Genomic DNA, 9,382 nt, shown 5'->3' with positions numbered 1-9,382 from the left:
TACAGCCCCCCGGACATACATGAGGCACTCGCAAGACTTTTCAACCTTATCCTGAGTGCGGGCTCCTTTCCTCAGGCCTGGAGTGAAGGCCTCATAACACCCATCTACAAGAATGGGGACAGATACGATCCAGCAAACTACAGAGGAATCTGTGTCAGCAGTACACTGGGGAAACTGTTTAACAGCATCATCAATAAAAGGATCCTCTCCTTCCTCACACAGCAGGACGTACTCAGCAAAAGCCAAGCTGGGTTCATGCCAAACCACCGCACAACCGACCACATCTACACACTGCACAGCCTCATCATACCCATGTCCACAGCTCACGCGGCAAAATACACGCTTGCTTTGTTGATTTTAAGAAGGCGTTTGACTCGGTGTGGCACCCAGGCCTTTTCCTAAAACTCCTAGAGAGCGGAATAGGAGGTAGAATCTATGATGTCATCAAGAGTTCATATACTGGGAACCAATGCAGTGTGAAAGTGGACGGGAAGAGAAGCGCGTTCTTCAAGCAGGGTCGAGGAGTCAGGCAGGGCTGCAGTTTGAGCCCAACGCTCTTTAACATATTTATTAACCAACTGGCTGTAGCCCTGGAATCCTCCCCAGCACCAGGCCTCCTTTTGCATGACCACGAGGTGAAGTTCCTGCTGTATGCAGATGATCTCCTGCTGCTCTCCCCAACAGAAAGGGGCCTACAGGACAGCCTGGCAGTACTGGAGAGTTTCTGCACCACATGGGCACTGCCCATGAACCCAAAGAAGACAAAAGTGATGGTGTTCCAGAGAAAAAATCTAAAAATGCCCACCTCCTCATTTATATTAAATGGCTGCCCACTGGAGACCACCAACAGTTACACCTACCTGGGGCTGGAATTAACCAAACTGGGAGCTTTAAACCAGCAGTAGAGGCCCTGAAGGAAAAAGCCTGCAGAACGTTTTATGCCATCAGAAGGCAACTTTACCACCTAAAACCATCGGTGAGAGTCTGGGTAAAGATATTCAACAGCATCATCACCCCAATCCTGCTCTATAGCAGTGAGGTATGGGGCCCGGTCACCTACCCTGACCAATCAAAATGGGACTCCAGCCCAACAGAAATCTTCCATCTAGAGTTCTGCAAGTATCTTCTCCAAGTCCATCGCAGCACTTCGAACTCAGCTTGCCGGACAGAGCTAGGCAGATTCCCACTATGGCTGACTATCCAGCAGAGGGCGCTCTCATATTGGGCGCATATACAGAGCAGCAACCCCAGCACTTACCACCATAAAGCCTCACTGAGCCAGGGTGGGGAGGCCATACCACGCTCTCTGAAACAAAACGTCAAGAGCCAGCCCAGCCAAGACCACCAACACAGGCTGACAAAAGCCCAAATAAAAGGAATGATAGAAAGCTGCAAGGACCGATACATAGAGGAATGGAGAAGTGACATAAAGAACTCCCAGAAACTCACTATCTACCAATCACTACAGAGGGAGTACACAATGGCCCCATATCTGGAGAGGCTACACCACCACAAAGATAGACAGGCCTTGAGCCTGTACCGTCTGAGCGCCCACAACCTGGAGATAGAGACAGGATGACACAGACAGACATGGAAGCCCCGGGAGGAGAGACTGTGCAGGCAATGTGACCAGGGGGTCCTGGAGGATGAGGCCCACTTCCTGCTACACTGCAGCAAATATACACCGTTGAGGACCGCCCATTTCCAAAGACTCTCCGCCCACATTGCAGATTTCACCTCCACAGATGAGGAGAGGAAACTCTATATCATACTGGGGGAAGAGGAAGAAACTGTGCAAATAGCTGCCCGATATGTCACGGCCTGCCACCAACTGAGAGGAACATGATAACACATGGACTGTATAACCCCATACTCCCCTCCCCTATGGACTGTATGCCTATACCCCCCTCCCCTATGGACTATATACCCCATCCCCCCCATACCATCCCGTACATCCTCCTATGGACTGTATACCCATGTCCTTCCCTTATTCCCACAATCCCCCCCCCCCCCCACGTTAATGTTCTATTTTGCTTTGGCAATGCTAAATGTATTTGGTAGAGAGAGAGAGAGAGAGATTTTTTGGGTGTCATTTCGGGGCACCTAAGGCTACCTAATACTAAGGGGCACCTGTAGCTACCTATGACAGGCAAGGGAAGTAAGGGAGAAGTGAGAGCTGAGTCAGCCAGCACACTAGTGGTGCAGTTCGGGGGTTTGTAGGTTCAGGGAGGGCGGAGTCTAGGGTGCCAGGATATCTGTGCCTATAGGGTACGGGGGTGAGGTGAATCCAGGCCTGAAACTACAGGTTTACTTTAAAGGGAAACTGCAACCAAGGATTGAACTTCGACCCAATTAGTAGCTGTTACCCCCTTTCCCATGAGAAATCTTTACATTTTTTTTGCGATTAGATTATCAGGGATATCTGTATGGCTGATATTGTGGTGATACTCCTCCCCACATTGTGATGTCATGACCATGGCCCTGACAGTTTGGTGTCTGTTGCATATTGTGGGAAATAACGGCTTTTCCAACTGCCAAGCAAGCATTGCCTGCCTCTGTGCATAATGAACATTCTGTACAGATCACCTGGCAGAATTAAAGATGCCACCACCAGTGATAAATGTCAGAATGTAAATCAGGGAAAGGAAAGATTGTACAATGGGCAAACACTGACTAATAATCTATAAATTCATATTGTAAAATATAAGCAATTTGATTCATTATCATTATGTTATTTTCACTACAGTTCCTCTTTATGTATCTCAAATAAAAAGGGTACAAACTGGAATTTTCGCTGTTATAATGATCTGGGATACATGTGTACAAACATTGTTTCTATTAGTTGTATGTTTGTATGAATCAGGTAACTGAATAAAATGTATGGTTTTATGTAACTGACCAGACCATGAGTCCAGAAGGCATCACTCTTATCTTTAGCCATTGTTGAATTCACATTTTTCTTCAACTTACAAAATTCCCATGTTGAGCACGTTCTTCTTTCTGTAACCTGTTATACTGGCCGGGACTTGGGCAGAATACATTGCACAGAACACCACAAGCAATCGCAAGTCCCACCACACATGCGTGCTAGACCTCGCTTCTGTCATCCCAGACCACCTGATCTTTAAGTGGACCTCTGCTGTAAATTCCCACGTGAAAAAGAGCAGAATGACACTATTGTCCTTTTTTTTATTTAATGCAGCAAGGCCACACTATGAGGCTCCTCCCACCCACAGTTGACACAATCACTTAGCAGTCTTTGGTAGGGCGGAAAACTGCCATGGCAGGTTTTCAGAAAGGGGGTGTGGCACATGTTTTCAGACATGTTTACCTGCTACTCTGCTATAACTTCTGTTGCCTGAGCTGATAGTGTGGGTATTGTTTTTACACCTATGGTCTGCTTTAAACTGAGAATAGGAATGTGGGACTCCAGGAAAATCCTAATGGCCAGTTTTTAACCTCTTTGCGACCGCCTAACGCCAATTGGCGGTCGCAAGGTGGCAGCCCCAGGGCACAGTGGCAAGCATGGGGGTGCAGCACAGGGGCAGGCATGATGCCCATGGTGCTGTGGCACCCACGGCACGAGCCATGCCTGCACCCCTCTAAATACGCCTCTGTATGGCACTATGGATGAAGTGTCGGTGTAGTGAAATCATGTGGTGAGGAGGGATATGTACAACCTGTCACACGCCACTGGTGGCCGGACTGCACAATGCCTTCCAATGTATTTCAGTACACAGACCGTCCAACCTCTGGACACAATCTACGAGCTGAAACCATTGGAATTTTGGCAGCAGATAGACTAGAAGGAGGCGTGCAAACTATATAACCAAAATACTAGGCTGCCACCATCTCTTTTTAAATGGGAAAGAGAAGCACACTCCGACTGACTCTAAGACCTGTGGATAAAACGGTTAAGACACACTCTATTTTATTTGGCTATCTGAGCAGTAGTAGCGACTCTTCGGAAAGCTAGGAATCGTTCTGTGTGGCTGAATAGTAGGTGTACCCGAAAAATCAATTACTTTTAGAAGTCTTATTAAAAAACTAGTAGAGCCAAGCCCGTTTAAAAACAGGCTCTAGGGTCTGTTTCTCGCCGCCACCCACCGCCTGTTACCGTGCGTGCACCTGGTGCACCAATGCGCACGCGCGCACCTGCCACACGCACACCCGGCCTCTCGTTCGCTCACACGCCCGCCCGGCTCCCTGGCCCCGTCCTCCTGTCTCTCTGAGGCTGGGTCCCTTCTGCGCACATGTGCAGTAGCAAAAAGCATGGACCAGCTACACAGAGACACAGGGGTTTTATTATAGAGGATGCATTATAAATAATTAATATATACAGAAAATCATTAAAATCAACAATTAAAGAGCCAAGTAAGCCAGTATAAAATAAAAAAGGGAAGAAAATACGAATACTTAAGTTTCAGGTGAAATATGTCCGCTTTGGAAAACAAGTTAAAGTTCTTTGTCCCACATTGGAAGAACTGAGAAACAGAGAAACAGCCCTCGGTCCTCCAGCTTGTTCTGGTCAGGATGGAAAATGGGAGAACTAGGGAGGAGTCCACGTCGAGTTCTTTTACATTATGCAGGAGAACAGAGGCGCCAAAAGGATAAAAGGAAGCTAAATGAGCTTAAAGACCAAATTCTTTGTAAATAGAGGAGGTAGCGGTGGACTTACCTCCTCCAAGTAGGTACACAACCACTGTAGTAAAGACAGTCAATATATTTTATTTATGAACTCCAAATATGCAACGCGTTTCGCAGGCTTGATCCCGCTTCATCAGGCAATAACAATGGAGCAACAGCATATGTGGTCAGTAGAAGAGTCAGGAACTTCTTCTACTGACCACATATGCTATTGCTCCGTTGTTATTGCCTGATGAAGCGGGATCAAACCTGCGAAACGCGTTGCATATTTGGAGTTCATAAATAAAATATATTGACTGTCTTTACTACAGTGGTTGTGTGTCTACTTGGAGGAGGTAAGTCCACCACTACCTCCTCTATTTACCAAGAATTTGGTTTTTAAGCTCATTTAGCTTCCTTTTATCCTTTTGGCGCCTCTGTTCTCCTGCATAATATTGAGTCCACCCTGGGTGGAGGGTTGAACCCCCTTTTTCTCATTTACAGAGAGCGACTTATTCCTGAGTGGGGTCAGGAAAATCCCCCCCTACCTGCCTTTACAGTGGTTGCCTAATGGTAACCCTGGTTTGTGAGTATTAATATTTACTCTATCTAGTAACCATTTACCAGTACATATTACACTATTGGGGCTCTTTGTGTTCCTTGTTTTTATAGAGTTCTTTTAAATGACCCACATTTTTGGGTGGGGTCTCAGGATCAGCCCCTGGGCTGGACAGGGTGCAGTTAACATTCTGAGTGGGACGTTTGCATCCACCAAAAATATGACATTTTCATATTCCAGCTCACGCTTCCCGCACACAAATATCAACCACAGATTCATAGTCCTCAGCATATGACAATTCTTATGATATCAAACTTGGATGGCGTCACATGTTCTGGCACCAAGCAGCTGAATAACTTGGTGGCTGAGTATGTCAGTGCCACCAATTTAATATTAAAATATTCACCAGATACGGACCAGCAGAATGATATATTTTTCATATCTCTCATATAAACGGTATTCCTTAAAGAGACACTGAAGCGAAAAAAAAATATATGATATAATGAATTGGTTGTGTACTATGAATAATTACCAGAAGATTAGCAGCAAAGAAAATATTCTCATATTTTTATTTTCAGGTATATAGGGTTTTTTCTAACATTGCATCATTCTATAATATGTGCAGATTACACGACACTCAGCATTCAAAATGAGTCTTTCAGAGCAGTCTGTGAAGTAATGAACTCTCCTCTAGCAGAGAAAAAGAAAACAGTTCAATTACAGTTGGGATAATAAAAGTCAGATAACAGCCCTCTCCACGACTAAGGTAGTCGGAGAGCTTAATAGCTTTTTTGCATAGAGATAACAACTGGAGTTTCTCAACACTTCCTGTACTGGAAACAATTAGACTGATGTATCTGATCTTAATTTTTTTTTCTTAGCTATACTACACATACAAATCATAATATCATCAATTTTTTTTTCGCTTCAGTGTCTCTTTAAAGGAGTTGTCAGGCAAATTTGAATAAAATAAACGCTACTTACGGGGGGCTTCCTCCAGCCCCAAGCTCCCAGGACCTCCCTCACCGCAGCTCTGCCCACAGCCGTTCGCCAGAGCTCCGACCCGGTCCCCGGCGATGACGTCAGAGCGACCTGGAGGTCGCTCTGTACTGCGCCTGCGCGATCGGCGCAGTCAATAACCGACACGTGGGCCGGTGCGGACTGCGCAGATGCAGAACTACTACCAACTGCGCAGTCCGCTCCGGCCCACGTGGCGGTGATTGACAGCGCCGATCGCGCAGGCTTAGTACAGGCCGATCTCCAGGTCGCTCTGACGTCATCGCCGGGGACCGGGTCGGAGCTCCGCAGAGCTGCGGTGAGGGAGGTCCTGGGAGCTTGGGGCTGGAGGAAGCCCCCGGTAAGTAGCATTTATTTTATTCAAATTTGCCTGACAACTCCTTTAAACAAGCAAAAATCATATGCTCCATGTATTCCTAAGGCTGGTTGAACGGCTCCGGTGTGTCTGTGAGAGACCAGATTCTGAATAGAGTGGGGCTGAACCTCCGATTTTAGGTTCGCGAACCGGGTTCGCGAACTTCCGCGTAAGGTTCGGTTTGCGTAAAAGTTCGCGAACCGCAATAGACTTCAATGGGGATGCGAACTTTGAAAAAAAAAATTATGCTGGCCACAAAAGTGATGGAAAAGATGTTTCAAGGGGTCTAACACCTGGAGGGGGGCATGGCGGAGTGGGATACATGCCAAAAGTCCCCGGGAAAAATCTGGATTTGACGCAAAGCAGCGTTTTAAGGGCAGAAATCACATTGAATGCTAAATGACAGGCCTAAAGTGCTTTAAAACATCTTGCATGTGTATACATCAATCAGGTAGTGTTATTAAGGTACTGCTTCACACTGACACACCAAACTCACCGTGTAACGCACCGCAAACAGCTGTTTGTGTAGTGACGGCCGTGCTGGACTGGTGCGCACCATGGCGAGAGTGCAGTGGTGGGTTCACTGAACAGGAATACAGTGGCGGGTTCACTGAACAGAACAGGTATGCAGTGGCGGGTTCACTGAACAGTACAGGTATGCAGTGGCAGGTTCACTGAACAGGTATGCAGTGGTGGGTTCACTGAACAGAACAGGTATACAGTGGCAGGTTCACTGAACAGAACAGGTATGCAGTGGCGGGTTCACTGAACAAAACAGGTATACAGTGGCGGGTTCACTGAACACAACAGGTATGCAGTGGCGGGTTAACTGAACAGGTATACAGTGGCGGGTTCACTGAACACAACAGGTATGCAGTGGCGGGTTCACTGAACAGAACAGGTATACAGTGGCGGGTTCACAGAACATGTATGCAGTGGCAGGTTCACTGAACAGGTATGCAGTGGTGGGTTCACAGTACAGGTATGCAGTGGTGGGTTCACAGAACAGGTATGCAGTGGCAGGTTCACTGAACAGGTATGCAGTGGTGGGTTCACTGAACAGGTATGCAGTGGTGGGTTCACTGAACAGGTATGCAGTGGTGGGTTCACAGTACAGGTATGCAGTGGTGGGTTCACAGAACAGGTATGCAGTGGCAGGTTCACTGAACAGGTATGCAGGTATCCAGTGGGCTCACTGAACAGAACAGGTATGATGGGCTCACTGAACAGAACAGGTATGCAGCCAGGAACAAGCTAAGCCTAACTAATCTTTCCCTATGAGAGACAGTCTGCAGCAGCTCGCCCTACTCTCACTAACGCAGGCACACGAGTGAGCGTAATGGCCGCCGCTGCCTGCCTTTTATTAGGGGGGGAGTGGCTCCAGGGGCTAGTGTAGCCTAATTGGCTACACTGGGCCTGCTGACTGTGATGTAGAGGGTCAAAGTTGACCCTCATGGTGCATTATGGGGCGAACCAAACTTCCGCAAAAGTTCGCCTGTGGGACCCGAACGCGAACCACTGAAGTTCGCATGGAACCGTTCGCAGGTGAACCGTTCGGCCCAACTCTAATTCTGAATAGGCCCCCTGCTGTGTTTATCATGTCCATAAAGGAAGTCAGCAACACTTTGCCATTTGGGGTTGCTGGTCCCTGAAGGAACTCCTTTTGAACCAGATAATTAAAACAAACATGCCTTATCAGAGAGCAAACTTGTCTCATGAAAAGAGCTCTGCTAGCAGCTGAGATGGCCAGATTTCACCAAAGGAAAAACCCCAAGGCTGCAGTCTGCTATACCTAAACATACAATTTTGATCTAGCCTGTTAACGACAATTGGTGCAGAAAAACCGATTGCGATTGCGTTTTCTCATGGCTCTTCCGACAGGTTTGCACGTGGCACTTTGCACTTTGCACGTGTTTGCACTTTGCACGTGGCACTTTGCACGTGTTTGCACATGGCACTTTGCACGTGTTTGCACCCTTTTTAAAGCAATTTAAAGGGCACTTCCGGTTTTTCTATCCAGATATCCGAATCCGGCCAGATATCCCGGATACAGGGGTCGGATATCCGATTCGGATTGGAAAATTTTCAGCTCGGATATCCGACCCAGATCGGATATCTGGGTATCCGGATCCGGATCCTACCCGGATTTTGAAAAGTGGTGTCCGAGCACCACTGTTGATGTTCAAGCGTCTTGATATAGAAGCAAAAAATAGTATGCGTCACATCATCACAACTGAGACGATAGTTCTTCTGCCTTTGGCTCTACAGGATTGTACTTCTGAGTGCAGAGACTGTGCAAATCCACATTTTCATGAAATCCTCAAAAGTAACTGTCATTGGATACGTTTCTTGTTAAAACCACACACACATAAAAGTTGGGGCAGCCAACAGATGGCAATGATACTGTTAGTTTTAGTGAAAGCCTTGTTTACATTTTTATTTTCTACTATTTTTCTATGATTGTTTTTGGATTGCGGAACAAATCACTTGAATATACATTAGTTCTTATGGGGAAATTTGCTTTGATATAAGAGAGCTTTGGATTACAAGCAAGTTTCTGGAACAAATTATGCTTGCAAACCAAGGTTCCGCTGCATATGGAATAGGAAACCTTTGCAGGTGTTTTACACAAATTAGCTGAATAGAGTCTGAGAATATTGAACATTTTCACAATATTCTAATGGGCTGAGTTTTTGATTTTGGGGTTCTCATAAGCTGTAAGCCATAATCATCATCATTATAACAAATAAAGGCTTGAAATGTCTCGCTTTAAATGTAATGAGTCTATTTCATATATTAGGTTCACCTTTTAAGTTGAATTACTG

The sequence above is a fragment of the Hyperolius riggenbachi genome, unplaced genomic scaffold, assembly GCF_040937935.1.
Source record: "Hyperolius riggenbachi isolate aHypRig1 unplaced genomic scaffold, aHypRig1.pri scaffold_375, whole genome shotgun sequence".
Taxonomy (NCBI): domain Eukaryota; kingdom Metazoa; phylum Chordata; class Amphibia; order Anura; family Hyperoliidae; genus Hyperolius; species Hyperolius riggenbachi.
Note: the sequence above shows the minus strand (reverse complement) of the source record.